Below are 12,630 nucleotides of genomic sequence, written 5' to 3'. Positions count from 1 at the left end.
TCGTTTGTTCTTCACACAATTTAGCAATACTGAAAATTAAAATAACAATAATGAAGAGAAAGTTTCTCTGCTTCTTTTCAACTGTCTAACCTTAACTATTTGCCGCGTTACAGTTGTTGATAAAAGCTTAGTAGGGTTACTGCGCATTATAAGAAAAATGCAAGGGTGCTGTTTTTGTAACACCTTAGCACAGTTGATGAACAAAAGCACACGTTTTCAGTGTGGGGGTAGGCATTGGTGGTATAGTGGCGAGAATAGTTGCTTCCCAAGCAATTGACCCGGGTTCGATTCCCGGCCAATGCAGGCGGTATGGGGTTTTTTTTTGCAACATGTTACTTTTTACTAAAAAGAATGAAAAAATATGGTGCTGAGGCCGAAAATGTAAAAAAACGTGTGCATGTTCAAGCGTTGGTGGTATAGTGGTGAGCATAGCTGCCTTCCAAGCAGTTGACCCGGGTTCGATTCCCGGCCAACGCATTTGGTGATGCTTTTATTCTGTTTAAGGCTCATGGTTTTCGTTTGTTCTTCACACAATTTAGCAATACTGAAAATTAAAATAACAATAATGAAGAGAAAGTTTCTCTGCTTCTTTTCAACTGTCTAACCTTAACTATTTGCCACGTTACAGTTGTTGATAAAAGCTTAGTAGGGTTACTGCGCATTATAAGAAAAATGCCAGGGTGCTGTTTTTGTAACACCTTAGCACAGTTGATGAGCAAAAGCACACGTTTTCAGTGTGGGGGTAGGCATTGGTGGTATAGTGGCGAGAATAGTTGCTTCCCAAGCAATTGACCCGGGTTCGATTCCCGGCCAATGCAGGCGGTAAGGGGGTTTTTTTGCAACATGTTACTTTTTACTAAAAAGAATGAAAAAATATGGTGCTGAGGCAGAAAATGTAAAAAAACGTGTGCATGTTCAAGCGTTGGTGGTATAGTGGTGAGCATAGCTGCCTTCCAAGCAGTTGACCCGGGTTCGCTTCCCGGCCAACGCATTTGGTGATGCTTTTATTCTGTTTAAGGCTCATGGTTTTCGTTTGTTCTTCACACAATTTAGCAATACTAAAAATTAAAATAACAATAATGAAGAGAAAGTTTCTCTGCTTCTTTTCAACTGTCTAACCTTAACTATTTGCCGCGTTACAGTTGTTGATAAAAACTTAGTAGGGTTACTGCGCATTATAAGAAAAGTGCCAGGGTGCTGTTTTTGTAACACCTTAGCACAGTTGATGAACAAAAGCACACGTTTTCAGTGTGGGGGTAGGCATTGGTGGTATAGTGGCGAGAATAGTTGCTTCCCAAGCAATTGACCCGGGTTCGATTGCAGGCGGTATGGAGTTTTTTTTTGCAACATGTTACTTTTTACTAAAAAGAATGAAAAAATATGATGCTGAGGCAGAAAACTTAAAAAAACGTGTGCATGTTCAAGCGTTGGTGGTATAGTGGTGAGCATAGCTGCCTTCCAAGCAGTTGACCCGGGTTCGATTCCCGGCCAACGCATTTGGTGATGCTTTTATTCTGTTTAAGGCTCATGGTTTTCGTTTGTTCTTCACACAATTTAGCAATACTGAAAATTAAAATAACAATAATGAAGAGAAAGTTTCTCTGCTTCTTTTCAACTGTCTAACCTTAACTATTTGCCGCGTTACAGTTGTTGATAAAAGCTTAGTAGGGTTACTGCGCATTATAAGAAAAATGCAAGGGTGCTGTTTTTGTAACACCTTAGCACAGTTGATGAACAAAAGCACACGTTTTCAGTGTGGGGGTAGGCATTGGTGGTATAGTGGCGAGAATAGTTGCTTCCCAAGCAATTGACCCGGGTTCGATTCCCGGCCAATGCAGGCGGTATGGGGTTTTTTTTTGCAACATGTTACTTTTTACTAAAAAGAATGAAAAAATATGGTGCTGAGGCCGAAAATGTAAAAAAACGTGTGCATGTTCAAGCGTTGGTGGTATAGTGGTGAGCATAGCTGCCTTCCAAGCAGTTGACCCGGGTTCGATTCCCGGCCAACGCATTTGGTGATGCTTTTATTCTGTTTAAGGCTCATGGTTTTCGTTTGTTCTTCACACAATTTAGCAATACTGAAAATTAAAATAACAATAATGAAGAGAAAGTTTCTCTGCTTCTTTTCAACTGTCTAACCTTAACTATTTGCCACGTTACAGTTGTTGATAAAAGCTTAGTAGGGTTACTGCGCATTATAAGAAAAATGCCAGGGTGCTGTTTTTGTAACACCTTAGCACAGTTGATGAGCAAAAGCACACGTTTTCAGTGTGGGGGTAGGCATTGGTGGTATAGTGGCGAGAATAGTTGCTTCCCAAGCAATTGACCCGGGTTCGATTCCCGGCCAATGCAGGCGGTAAGGGGGTTTTTTTGCAACATGTTACTTTTTACTAAAAAGAATGAAAAAATATGGTGCTGAGGCAGAAAATGTAAAAAAACGTGTGCATGTTCAAGCGTTGGTGGTATAGTGGTGAGCATAGCTGCCTTCCAAGCAGTTGACCCGGGTTCGCTTCCCGGCCAACGCATTTGGTGATGCTTTTATTCTGTTTAAGGCTCATGGTTTTCGTTTGTTCTTCACACAATTTAGCAATACTAAAAATTAAAATAACAATAATGAAGAGAAAGTTTCTCTGCTTCTTTTCAACTGTCTAACCTTAACTATTTGCCGCGTTACAGTTGTTGATAAAAACTTAGTAGGGTTACTGCGCATTATAAGAAAAGTGCCAGGGTGCTGTTTTTGTAACACCTTAGCACAGTTGATGAACAAAAGCACACGTTTTCAGTGTGGGGGTAGGCATTTGTGGTATAGTGGCGAGAATAGTTGCTTTCCAAGCAATTGACACGGGTTCGATTCCCGGCCAATGCAGGCGGTATGGGGGGTTTTTTTGCAACATGTTACTTTTTACTAAAAAGAATGAAAAAATATGGTGCTGAGGCAGAAAATGTAAAAAAACGTGTGCATGTTCAAGCGTTGGTGGTATAGTGGTGAGCATAGCTGCCTTCCAAGCAGTTGACCCGGATTCGATTCCCGGCCAACGCATTTGGTGATGCTTTTATTCTGTTTAAGGCTCATGGTTTTCGTTTGTTCTTCACACAATTTAGCAATACTGAAAATTAAAATAACAATAATGAAGAGAAAGTTTCTCTGCTTCTTTTCAACTGTCTAACCTTAACTATTTGCCGCGTTACAGTTGTTGATAAAAGCTTAGTAGGGTTACTGCGCATTATAAGAAAAATGCCAGGGTGCTGTTTTTGTAACACCTTAGCACAGTTGATGAGCAAAAGCACACGTTTTCAGTGTGGGGGTAGGCATTGGTGGTATAGTGGCGAGAATAGTTGCTTCCCAAGCAATTGACCCGGGTTCGATTCCCGGCCAATACAGGCGTTATGGGGGGTTTTTTTGCAAAATGTTACTTTTTACTAAAAAGAATGAAAAAATATGGTGCTGAGGCAGAAAATGTAAAAAAACGTGTGCATGTTCAAGCGTTGGTGGTATAGTGGTAAGCATAGCTGCCTTCCAAGCAGTTGACCCGGGTTCGATTCCCGGCCAACGCATTTGGTGATGCTTTTATTCTGTTTAAGGCTCATGGTTTTCGTTTGTTCTTCACACAATTTAGCAATACTAAAAATTAAAATAACAATAATGAAGAGAAAGTTTCTCTGCTTCTTTTCAACTGTCTAACCTTAACTATTTGCCGCGTTACAGTTGTTGATAAAAACTTAGTAGGGTTACTGCGCATTATAAGAAAAGTGCCAGGGTGCTGTTTTTGTAACACCTTAGCACAGTTGATGAGCAAAAGCACACGTTTTCAGTGTGGGGGTAGGCATTGGTGGTATAGTGGCGAGAATAGTTGCTTCCCAAGCAATTGACCCAGGTTCAATTCCCGGCCAATGCAGGCGGTATGGGGGGTTTTTTTGCAACATGTTACTTTTTACTAAAAAGAATGAAAAAATATGGTGCTGAGGAAGAAAATGTAAAAAAACGTGTGCATGTTCAAGCGTTGGTGGTATAGTGGTGAGCATAGCTGCCTTCCAAGCAGTTGACCCGGGTTCGATTCCCGGCCAACGCATTTGGTGATGCTTTTATTCTGTTTAAGGCTCATGGTTTTCGTTTGTTCTTCACACAATTTAGCAATACTAAAAATTAAAATAACAATAATGAAGAGAAAGTTTCTCTGCTTCTTTTCAACTGTCTAACCTTAACTATTTGCCGCGTTACAGTTGTTGATAAAAGCTTAGTAGGGTTACTGCGCATTATAAGAAAAATGCAAGGGTGCTGTTTTTGTAACACCTTAGCACAGTTGATGAACAAAAGCACACGTTTTCAGTGTGGGGGTAGGCATTGGTGGTATAGTGGCGAGAATAGTTGCTTCCCAAGCAATTGACCCGGGTTCGATTCCCGGCCAATGCAGGCGGTATGGGGTTTTTTTTTGCAACATGTTACTTTTTACTAAAAAGAATGAAAAAATATGGTGCTGAGGCCGAAAATGTAAAAAAACGTGTGCATGTTCAAGCGTTGGTGGTATAGTGGTGAGCATAGCTGCCTTCCAAGCAGTTGACCCGGGTTCGATTCCCGGCCAACGCATTTGGTGATGCTTTTATTCTGTTTAAGGCTCATGGTTTTCGTTTGTTCTTCACACAATTTAGCAATACTGAAAATTAAAATAACAATAATGAAGAGAAAGTTTCTCTGCTTCTTTTCAACTGTCTAACCTTAACTATTTGCCACGTTACAGTTGTTGATAAAAGCTTAGTAGGGTTACTGCGCATTATAAGAAAAATGCCAGGGTGCTGTTTTTGTAACACCTTAGCACAGTTGATGAGCAAAAGCACACGTTTTCAGTGTGGGGGTAGGCATTGGTGGTATAGTGGCGAGAATAGTTGCTTCCCAAGCAATTGACCCGGGTTCGATTCCCGGCCAATGCAGGCGGTAAGGGGGTTTTTTTGCAACATGTTACTTTTTACTAAAAAGAATGAAAAAATATGGTGCTGAGGCAGAAAATGTAAAAAAACGTGTGCATGTTCAAGCGTTGGTGGTATAGTGGTGAGCATAGCTGCCTTCCAAGCAGTTGACCCGGGTTCGCTTCCCGGCCAACGCATTTGGTGATGCTTTTATTCTGTTTAAGGCTCATGGTTTTCGTTTGTTCTTCACACAATTTAGCAATACTAAAAATTAAAATAACAATAATGAAGAGAAAGTTTCTCTGCTTCTTTTCAACTGTCTAACCTTAACTATTTGCCGCGTTACAGTTGTTGATAAAAACTTAGTAGGGTTACTGCGCATTATAAGAAAAGTGCCAGGGTGCTGTTTTTGTAACACCTTAGCACAGTTGATGAACAAAAGCACACGTTTTCAGTGTGGGGGTAGGCATTGGTGGTATAGTGGCGAGAATAGTTGCTTCCCAAGCAATTGACCCGGGTTCGAATCCCGGCCAATGCAGGCGGTATGGGGTTTTTTTTTGCAACATGTTACTTTTTACTAAAAAGAATGAAAAAATATGGTGCTGAGGAAGAAAATGTAAAAAAACGTGTGCATGTTCAAGCGTTGGTGGTATAGTGGTGAGCATAGCTGCCTTCCAAGCAGTTGACCCGGGTTCGATTCCCGGCCAACGCATTTGGTGATGCTTTTATTCTGTTTAAGGCTCATGGTTTTCGTTTGTTCTTCACACAATTTAGCAATACTGAAAATTAAAATAACAATAATGAAGAGAAAGTTTCTCTGCTTCTTTTCAACTGTCTAACCTTAACTATTTGCCGCGTTACAGTTGTTGATAAAAGCTTAGTAGGGTTACTGCGCATTATAAGAAAAATGCCAGGGTGCTGTTTTTGTAACACCTTAGCACAGTTGATGAGCAAAAGCACACGTTTTCAGTGTGGGGGTAGGCATTGGTGGTATAGTGGCGAGAATAGTTGCTTCCCAAGCAATTGACCCGGGTTCGATTGCAGGCGGTATGGAGTTTTTTTTTGCAACATGTTACTTTTTACTAAAAAGAATGAAAAAATATGATGCTGAGGCAGAAAACTTAAAAAAACGTGTGCATGTTCAAGCGTTGGTGGTATAGTGGTGAGCATTGCTGCCTTCCAAGTAGTTGACCCGGGTTCGATTCCCGGCCAACGCATTTGGTGATGCTTTTATTCTGTTTAAGGCTCATGGTTTTCGTTTGTTCTTCACACAATTTAGCAATACTGAAAATTAAAATAACAATAATGAAGAGAAAGTTTCTCTGCTTCTTTTCAACTGTCTAACCTTAACTATTTGCCGCGTTACAGTTGTTGATAAAAGCTTAGTAGGGTTACTGCGCATTATAAGAAAAATGCCAGGGTGCTGTTTTTGTAACACCTTAGCACAGTTGATGAACAAAAGCACACGTTTTCAGTGTGGGGGTAGGCATTGGTGGTATAGTGGCGAGAATAGTTGCTTCCCAAGCAATTGACCCGGGTTCGATTGCAGGCGGTATGGAGTTTTTTTTTGCAACATGTTACTTTTTACTAAAAAGAATGAAAAAATATGATGCTGAGGCAGAAAACGTAAAAAAACGTGTGCATGTTCAAGCGTTGGTGGTATAGTGGTGAGCATAGCTGCCTTCCAAGCAGTTGACCCGGGTTCGATTCCCAGCCAACGCATTTGGTGATGCTTTTATTCTGTTTAAGGCTCATGGTTTTCGTTTGTTCTTCACACAATTTAGCAATACTAAAAATTAAAATAACAATAATGAAGAGAAAGTTTCTCTGCTTCTTTTCAACTGTCTAACCTTAACTATTTGCCGCGTTACAGTTGTTGATAAAAGCTTAGTAGGGTTACTGCGCATTATAAGAAAAATGCCAGGGTGCTGTTTTTGTAACACCTTAGCACAGTTGATGAGCAAAAGCACACGTTTTCAGTGTGGGGGTAGGCATTGGTGGTATAGTGGCGAGAATAGTTGCTTTCCAAGCAATTGACCCGGGTTCGATTCCCAGCCAATGCAGGTGGTATGGGGGGTTTTTTTGCAACATGTTACTTTTTACTAAAAAGAATGAAAAAATATGGTGCTGAGGCAGAAAATGTAAAAAAACGCGTGCATGTTCAAGCGTTGGTGGTATAGTGGTGAGCATAGCTGCCTTCCAAGCAGTTGACCCGGGTTCGATTCCCGGCCAACGCATTTGGTGATGCTTTTATTCTGATTAAGGCTCATGGTTTTCGTTTGGTCTTCACACAATTTAGCAATACTAAAAATTAAAATAACAATAATGAAGAGAAAGTTTCTCTGCTTCTTTTCAACTGTCTAACCTTAACTATTTGCCGCGTTACAGTTGTTGATAAAAACTTAATAGGGTTACTGCGCATTATAAGAAAAGTGCCAGGGTGCTGTTTTTGTAACACCTTAGCACAGTTGATGAGCAAAAGCACACGTTTTCAGTGTGGGGGTAGGCATTGGTGGTATAGTGGCGAGAATAGTTGCTTCCCAAGCAATTGACCCAGGTTCGATTCCCGGCCAATGCAGGCGGTATGGGGGTTTTTTTTGCAACATGTTACTTTTTACTAAAAAGAATGAAAAAATATGGTGCTGAGGCAGAAAATGTAAAAAAACGTGTGCATGTTCAAGCGTTGGTGGTATAGTGGTGAGCATAGCTGCCTTCCAAGCAGTTGACCCGGGTTCGATTCCCGGCCAACGCATTTGGTGATGCTTTTATTCTGTTTAAGGCTCATGGTTTTCGTTTGTTCTTCACACAATTTAGCAATACTAAAAATTAAAATAACAATAATGAAGAGAAAGTTTCTCTGCTTCTTTTCAACTGTCTAACCTTAACTATTTGCCGCGTTACAGTTGTTGATAAAAGCTTAGTAGGGTTACTGCGCATTATAAGAAAAATGCCAGGGTGCTGTTTTTGTAACACCTTAGCACAGTTGATGAGCAAAAGCACATGTTTTCAGTGTGGGGGTAGGCATTGGTGGTATAGTGGCGAGAATAGTTGCTTCCCAAGCAATTGACCCGGGTTCGATTGCAGGCGGTATGGAGTTTTTTTTTGCAACATGTTACTTTTTACTAAAAAGAATGAAAAAATATGATGCTGAGGCAGAAAATGTAAAAAAACGTGTGCATGTTCAAGCGTTGGTGGTATAGTGGTGAGCATAGCTGCCTTCCAAGCAGTTGACCCGGGTTCGATTCCTGGCCAACGCATTTGGTGATGCTTTTATTCTGTTTAAGGCTCATGGTTTTCGTTTGTTCTTCACACAATTTAGCAATACTAAAAATTAAAATAACAATAATGAAGAGAAAGTTTCTCTGCTTCTTTTCAACTGTCTAACCTTAACTATTTGCCGCGTTACAGTTGTTGATCAAAACTTGGTAGGGTTACTGCGCATTATAAGAAAAGTGCCAGGGTGCTGTTTTTGTAACACCTTAGCACAGTTGATGAACAAAAGCGCACGTTTTCAGTCTGGGGGTAGGCATTGGTGGTATAGTGGTGAGAATAGTTGCTTCCCAAGCAATTGACCCGGGTTCGATTCCCGGCCAATGCAGGCGGTAAGGGGGTTTTTTTTGCAACATGTTACTTTTTACTAAAAAGAATGAAAAAATATGGTGCTGAGGCAGAAAATGTAAAAAAACGTGTGCATGTTCAAGCGTTGGTGGTATAGTGGTGAGCATAGCTGCCTTCCAAGCAGTTGACCCGGGTTCGATTCCCGGCCAACGCATTTGGTGATGCTTTTATTCTGTTTAAGGCTCATGGTTTTCGTTTGTTCTTCACACAATTTAGCAATACTGAAAATTAAAATAACAATAATGAAGAGAAAGTTTCTCTGCTTCTTTTCAACTGTCTAACCTTAACTATTTGCCGCGTTACAGTTGTTGATAAAAGCTTAGTAGGGTTACTGCGCATTATAAGAAAAATGCCAGGGTGCTGTTTTTGTAACACCTTAGCACAGTTGATGAGCAAAAGCACATGTTTTCAGTGTGGGGGTAGGCATTGGTGGTATAGTGGCGAGAATAGTTGCTTCCCAAGCAATTGACCCGGGTTCGATTGCAGGCGGTATGGAGTTTTTTTTTGCAACATGTTACTTTTTACTAAAAAGAATGAAAAAATATGATGCTGAGGCAGAAAATGTAAAAAAACGTGTGCATGTTCAAGCGTTGGTGGTATAGTGGTGAGCATAGCTGCCTTCCAAGCAGTTGACCCGGGTTCGATTCCTGGCCAACGCATTTGGTGATGCTTTTATTCTGTTTAAGGCTCATGGTTTTCGTTTGTTCTTCACACAATTTAGCAATACTAAAAATTAAAATAACAATAATGAAGAGAAAGTTTCTCTGCTTCTTTTCAACTGTCTAACCTTAACTATTTGCCGCGTTACAGTTGTTGATCAAAACTTGGTAGGGTTACTGCGCATTATAAGAAAAGTGCCAGGGTGCTGTTTTTGTAACACCTTAGCACAGTTGATGAGCAACAGCACACGTTTTCAGTGTGGGGGTAGGCATTGGTGGTATAGTGGCGAGAATAGTTGCTTCCCAAGCAATTGACCCGGGTTCGATTCCCGGCCAATGCAGGCGGTATGGGGGTTTTTTTTGCAACATGTTACTTTTTACTAAAAAGAATGAAAAAATATGGTGCTGAGGCAGAAAATGTAAAAAAACGTGTGCATGTTCAAGCGTTGGTGGTATAGTGGTGAGCATAGCTGCCTTCCAAGCAGTTGACCCGGGTTCGATTCCCGGCCAACGCATTTGGTGATGCTTTTATTCTGTTTAAGGCTCATGGTTTTCGTTTGTTCTTCACACAATTTAGCAATACTGAAAATTAAAATAACAATAATGAAGAGAAAGTTTCTCTGCTTCTTTTCAACTGTCTCACCTTAACTATTTGCCGCGTTACAGTTGTTGATAAAAGCTTAGTAGGGTTACTGCGCATTATAAGAAAAGTGCCAGGGTGCTGTTTTTGTAACACCTTAGCACAGTTGATGAACAAAAGCGCACGTTTTCAGTCTGGGGGTAGGCATTGGTGGTATAGTGGTGAGAATAGTTGCTTCCCAAGCAATTGACCCGGGTTCGATTCCCGGCCAATGCAGGCGGTAAGGGGGTTTTTTTTGCAACATGTTACTTTTTACTAAAAAGAATGAAAAAATATGGTGCTGAGGCAGAAAATGTAAAAAAACGTGTGCATGTTCAAGCGTTGGTGGTATAGTGGTGAGCATAGCTGCCTTCCAAGCAGTTGACCCGGGTTCGATTCCCGGCCAACGCATTTGGTGATGCTTTTATTCTGTTTAAGGCTCATGGTTTTCGTTTGTTCTTCACACAATTTAGCAATACTGAAAATTAAAATAACAATAATGAAGAGAAAGTTTCTCTGCTTCTTTTCAACTGTCTAACCTTAACTATTTGCCGCGTTACAGTTGTTGATAAAAGCTTAGTAGGGTTACTGCGCATTATAAGAAAAATGCCAGGGTGCTGTTTTTGTAACACCTTAGCACAGTTGATGAGCAAAAGCACATGTTTTCAGTGTGGGGGTAGGCATTGGTGGTATAGTGGCGAGAATAGTTGCTTCCCAAGCAATTGACCCGGGTTCGATTGCAGGCGGTATGGAGTTTTTTTTTGCAACATGTTACTTTTTACTAAAAAGAATGAAAAAATATGATGCTGAGGCAGAAAATGTAAAAAAACGTGTGCATGTTCAAGCGTTGGTGGTATAGTGGTGAGCATAGCTGCCTTCCAAGCAGTTGACCCGGGTTCGATTCCTGGCCAACGCATTTGGTGATGCTTTTATTCTGTTTAAGGCTCATGGTTTTCGTTTGTTCTTCACACAATTTAGCAATACTAAAAATTAAAATAACAATAATGAAGAGAAAGTTTCTCTGCTTCTTTTCAACTGTCTAACCTTAACTATTTGCCGCGTTACAGTTGTTGATCAAAACTTGGTAGGGTTACTGCGCATTATAAGAAAAGTGCCAGGGTGCTGTTTTTGTAACACCTTAGCACAGTTGATGAGCAAAAGCACACGTTTTCAGTGTGGGGGTAGGCATTGGTGGTATAGTGGCGAGAATAGTTGCTTCCCAAGCAATTGACCCGGGTTCGATTGCAGGCGGTATGGAGTTTTTTTTTGCAACATGTTACTTTTTACTAAAAAGAATGAAAAAATATGATGCTGAGGCAGAAAACGTAAAAAAACGTGTGCATGTTCAAGCGTTGGTGGTATAGTGGTGAGCATAGCTGCCTTCCAAGCAGTTGACCCGGGTTCGATTCCCGGCCAACGCATTTGGAGATGCTTTTATTCTGTTTAAGGCTCATGGTTTTCGTTTGTTCTTCACACAATTTAGCAATACTGAAAATTAAAATAACAATAATGAAGAGAAAGTTTCTCTGCTTCTTTTCAACTGTCTCACCTTAACTATTTGCCGCGTTACAGTTGTTGATAAAAGCTTAGTAGGGTTACTGCGCATTATAAGAAAAATGCCAGGGTGCTGTTTTTGTAACACCTTAGCACAGTTGATGAGCAAAAGCACACGTTTTCAGTGTGGGGGTAGGCATTGGTGGTATAGTGGCGAGAATAGTTGCTTCCCAAGCAATTGACCCGGGTTCGATTCCCGGCCAATGCAGGCGGTATGGGGGGTTTTTTTGCAACATGTTACTTTTTACTAAAAAGAATGAAAAAATATGGTGCTGAGGCAGAAAATGTAAAAAAACGTGTGCATGTTCAAGCGTTGGTGGTATAGTGGTGAGCATAGCTGCCTTCCAAGCAGTTGACCCGGGTTCGATTCCCGGCCAACGCATTTGGTGATGCTTTTATTCTGTTTAAGGCTCATGGTTTTCGTTTGTTCTTCACACAATTTAGCAATACTAAAAATTAAAATAACAATAATGAAGAGAAAGTTTCTCTGCTTCTTTTCAACTGTCTAACCTTAACTATTTGCCGCGTTACAGTTGTTGATGAAAACTTAATAGGGTTACTGCGCATTATAAGAAAAGTGCCAGGGTGCTGTTTTTGTAACACCTTAGCACAGTTGATGAGCAAAAGCACACGTTTTCAGTGTGGGGGTAGACATTGGTGGTATAGTGGCGAGAATAGTTGCTTCTCAAGCAATTGACCCGGGTTCGATTCCCGGCCAATGCAGGCGGTATGGGGGGTTTTTTTGCAACATGTTACTTTTTACTAAAAAGAATGAAAAAATATGGTGCTGAGGCAGAAAACGTAAAAAAACGTGTGCATGTTGAAGCGTTGGTGGTATAGTGGTGAGCATAGCTGCCTTCCAAGCAGTTGACCCGGGTTCGATTCCCGGCCAACGCATTTGGTGATGCTTTTATTCTGTTTAAGGCTCATGGTTTTCGTTTGTTCTTCACACAATTTAGCAATACTAAAAATTAAAATAACAATAATGAAGAGAAAGTTTCTCTGCTTCTTTTCAACTGTCTAACCTTAACTATTTGCCGCGTTACAGTTGTTGATAAAAACTTAATAGGGTTACTGCGCATTATAAGAAAAGTGCCAGGGTGCTGTTTTTGTAACACCTTAGCACAGTTGATGAGCAAAAGCACACGTTTTCAGTGTGGGGGTAGGCATTGGTGGTATAGTGGCGAGAATAGTTGCTTCCCAAGCAATTGACCCGGGTTCGATTCCCGGCCAATGCAGGCGGTATGGGGGGTTTTTTTGCAACATGTTACTTTTTAC

General features: G+C 40.8%; 29 non-coding genes across 29 annotated transcripts; all 29 read left to right on the top strand.

The window, feature by feature from the left end:
- Positions 1-231: 231 nt before the first annotated feature.
- TRNAG-CCC (transfer RNA glycine (anticodon CCC)) lies at positions 232-303 on the top strand. Its single transcript has one exon. It is a non-coding gene; the product is annotated as a tRNA-Gly (tRNA).
- Positions 304-405: 102 nt separating this feature from the next.
- TRNAG-UCC (transfer RNA glycine (anticodon UCC)) lies at positions 406-477 on the top strand. The gene has a single exon. It is a non-coding gene; the product is annotated as a tRNA-Gly (tRNA).
- Positions 478-746: 269 nt separating this feature from the next.
- TRNAG-CCC (transfer RNA glycine (anticodon CCC)) lies at positions 747-818 on the top strand. Its single transcript has one exon. It is a non-coding gene; the product is annotated as a tRNA-Gly (tRNA).
- A 606-nt stretch (positions 819-1,424) lies between these two features.
- On the top strand, positions 1,425-1,496 carry TRNAG-UCC (transfer RNA glycine (anticodon UCC)). Its single transcript has one exon. It is a non-coding gene; the product is annotated as a tRNA-Gly (tRNA).
- A 269-nt stretch (positions 1,497-1,765) lies between these two features.
- TRNAG-CCC (transfer RNA glycine (anticodon CCC)) lies at positions 1,766-1,837 on the top strand. The gene has a single exon. It is a non-coding gene; the product is annotated as a tRNA-Gly (tRNA).
- A 102-nt stretch (positions 1,838-1,939) lies between these two features.
- Positions 1,940-2,011, top strand: TRNAG-UCC (transfer RNA glycine (anticodon UCC)). The gene has a single exon. It is a non-coding gene; the product is annotated as a tRNA-Gly (tRNA).
- Positions 2,012-2,280: 269 nt separating this feature from the next.
- TRNAG-CCC (transfer RNA glycine (anticodon CCC)) lies at positions 2,281-2,352 on the top strand. The gene has a single exon. It is a non-coding gene; the product is annotated as a tRNA-Gly (tRNA).
- Positions 2,353-3,309: 957 nt separating this feature from the next.
- Positions 3,310-3,381, top strand: TRNAG-CCC (transfer RNA glycine (anticodon CCC)). Its single transcript has one exon. It is a non-coding gene; the product is annotated as a tRNA-Gly (tRNA).
- A 102-nt stretch (positions 3,382-3,483) lies between these two features.
- On the top strand, positions 3,484-3,555 carry TRNAG-UCC (transfer RNA glycine (anticodon UCC)). The gene has a single exon. It is a non-coding gene; the product is annotated as a tRNA-Gly (tRNA).
- Positions 3,556-3,998: 443 nt separating this feature from the next.
- TRNAG-UCC (transfer RNA glycine (anticodon UCC)) lies at positions 3,999-4,070 on the top strand. The gene has a single exon. It is a non-coding gene; the product is annotated as a tRNA-Gly (tRNA).
- A 269-nt stretch (positions 4,071-4,339) lies between these two features.
- On the top strand, positions 4,340-4,411 carry TRNAG-CCC (transfer RNA glycine (anticodon CCC)). Its single transcript has one exon. It is a non-coding gene; the product is annotated as a tRNA-Gly (tRNA).
- A 102-nt stretch (positions 4,412-4,513) lies between these two features.
- On the top strand, positions 4,514-4,585 carry TRNAG-UCC (transfer RNA glycine (anticodon UCC)). Its single transcript has one exon. It is a non-coding gene; the product is annotated as a tRNA-Gly (tRNA).
- Positions 4,586-4,854: 269 nt separating this feature from the next.
- TRNAG-CCC (transfer RNA glycine (anticodon CCC)) lies at positions 4,855-4,926 on the top strand. Its single transcript has one exon. It is a non-coding gene; the product is annotated as a tRNA-Gly (tRNA).
- Positions 4,927-5,368: 442 nt separating this feature from the next.
- Positions 5,369-5,440, top strand: TRNAG-CCC (transfer RNA glycine (anticodon CCC)). The gene has a single exon. It is a non-coding gene; the product is annotated as a tRNA-Gly (tRNA).
- A 102-nt stretch (positions 5,441-5,542) lies between these two features.
- TRNAG-UCC (transfer RNA glycine (anticodon UCC)) lies at positions 5,543-5,614 on the top strand. The gene has a single exon. It is a non-coding gene; the product is annotated as a tRNA-Gly (tRNA).
- Positions 5,615-7,067: 1,453 nt separating this feature from the next.
- On the top strand, positions 7,068-7,139 carry TRNAG-UCC (transfer RNA glycine (anticodon UCC)). Its single transcript has one exon. It is a non-coding gene; the product is annotated as a tRNA-Gly (tRNA).
- Positions 7,140-7,408: 269 nt separating this feature from the next.
- TRNAG-CCC (transfer RNA glycine (anticodon CCC)) lies at positions 7,409-7,480 on the top strand. The gene has a single exon. It is a non-coding gene; the product is annotated as a tRNA-Gly (tRNA).
- Positions 7,481-7,582: 102 nt separating this feature from the next.
- TRNAG-UCC (transfer RNA glycine (anticodon UCC)) lies at positions 7,583-7,654 on the top strand. The gene has a single exon. It is a non-coding gene; the product is annotated as a tRNA-Gly (tRNA).
- A 774-nt stretch (positions 7,655-8,428) lies between these two features.
- Positions 8,429-8,500, top strand: TRNAG-CCC (transfer RNA glycine (anticodon CCC)). Its single transcript has one exon. It is a non-coding gene; the product is annotated as a tRNA-Gly (tRNA).
- Positions 8,501-8,602: 102 nt separating this feature from the next.
- Positions 8,603-8,674, top strand: TRNAG-UCC (transfer RNA glycine (anticodon UCC)). Its single transcript has one exon. It is a non-coding gene; the product is annotated as a tRNA-Gly (tRNA).
- Positions 8,675-9,448: 774 nt separating this feature from the next.
- Positions 9,449-9,520, top strand: TRNAG-CCC (transfer RNA glycine (anticodon CCC)). Its single transcript has one exon. It is a non-coding gene; the product is annotated as a tRNA-Gly (tRNA).
- A 102-nt stretch (positions 9,521-9,622) lies between these two features.
- Positions 9,623-9,694, top strand: TRNAG-UCC (transfer RNA glycine (anticodon UCC)). Its single transcript has one exon. It is a non-coding gene; the product is annotated as a tRNA-Gly (tRNA).
- Positions 9,695-9,963: 269 nt separating this feature from the next.
- TRNAG-CCC (transfer RNA glycine (anticodon CCC)) lies at positions 9,964-10,035 on the top strand. The gene has a single exon. It is a non-coding gene; the product is annotated as a tRNA-Gly (tRNA).
- A 102-nt stretch (positions 10,036-10,137) lies between these two features.
- On the top strand, positions 10,138-10,209 carry TRNAG-UCC (transfer RNA glycine (anticodon UCC)). The gene has a single exon. It is a non-coding gene; the product is annotated as a tRNA-Gly (tRNA).
- A 938-nt stretch (positions 10,210-11,147) lies between these two features.
- TRNAG-UCC (transfer RNA glycine (anticodon UCC)) lies at positions 11,148-11,219 on the top strand. Its single transcript has one exon. It is a non-coding gene; the product is annotated as a tRNA-Gly (tRNA).
- A 269-nt stretch (positions 11,220-11,488) lies between these two features.
- On the top strand, positions 11,489-11,560 carry TRNAG-CCC (transfer RNA glycine (anticodon CCC)). The gene has a single exon. It is a non-coding gene; the product is annotated as a tRNA-Gly (tRNA).
- A 102-nt stretch (positions 11,561-11,662) lies between these two features.
- Positions 11,663-11,734, top strand: TRNAG-UCC (transfer RNA glycine (anticodon UCC)). Its single transcript has one exon. It is a non-coding gene; the product is annotated as a tRNA-Gly (tRNA).
- Positions 11,735-12,177: 443 nt separating this feature from the next.
- Positions 12,178-12,249, top strand: TRNAG-UCC (transfer RNA glycine (anticodon UCC)). The gene has a single exon. It is a non-coding gene; the product is annotated as a tRNA-Gly (tRNA).
- A 269-nt stretch (positions 12,250-12,518) lies between these two features.
- TRNAG-CCC (transfer RNA glycine (anticodon CCC)) lies at positions 12,519-12,590 on the top strand. The gene has a single exon. It is a non-coding gene; the product is annotated as a tRNA-Gly (tRNA).
- The last annotated feature ends 40 nt before the right edge of the window (positions 12,591-12,630 follow it).

This window comes from Anomaloglossus baeobatrachus, unplaced genomic scaffold, assembly GCF_048569485.1.
Source record: "Anomaloglossus baeobatrachus isolate aAnoBae1 unplaced genomic scaffold, aAnoBae1.hap1 Scaffold_4170, whole genome shotgun sequence".
In the NCBI taxonomy this organism is placed as follows: domain Eukaryota; kingdom Metazoa; phylum Chordata; class Amphibia; order Anura; family Aromobatidae; genus Anomaloglossus; species Anomaloglossus baeobatrachus.
Note: the sequence above shows the minus strand (reverse complement) of the source record. Positions and strands in the feature narration are given on the sequence as shown.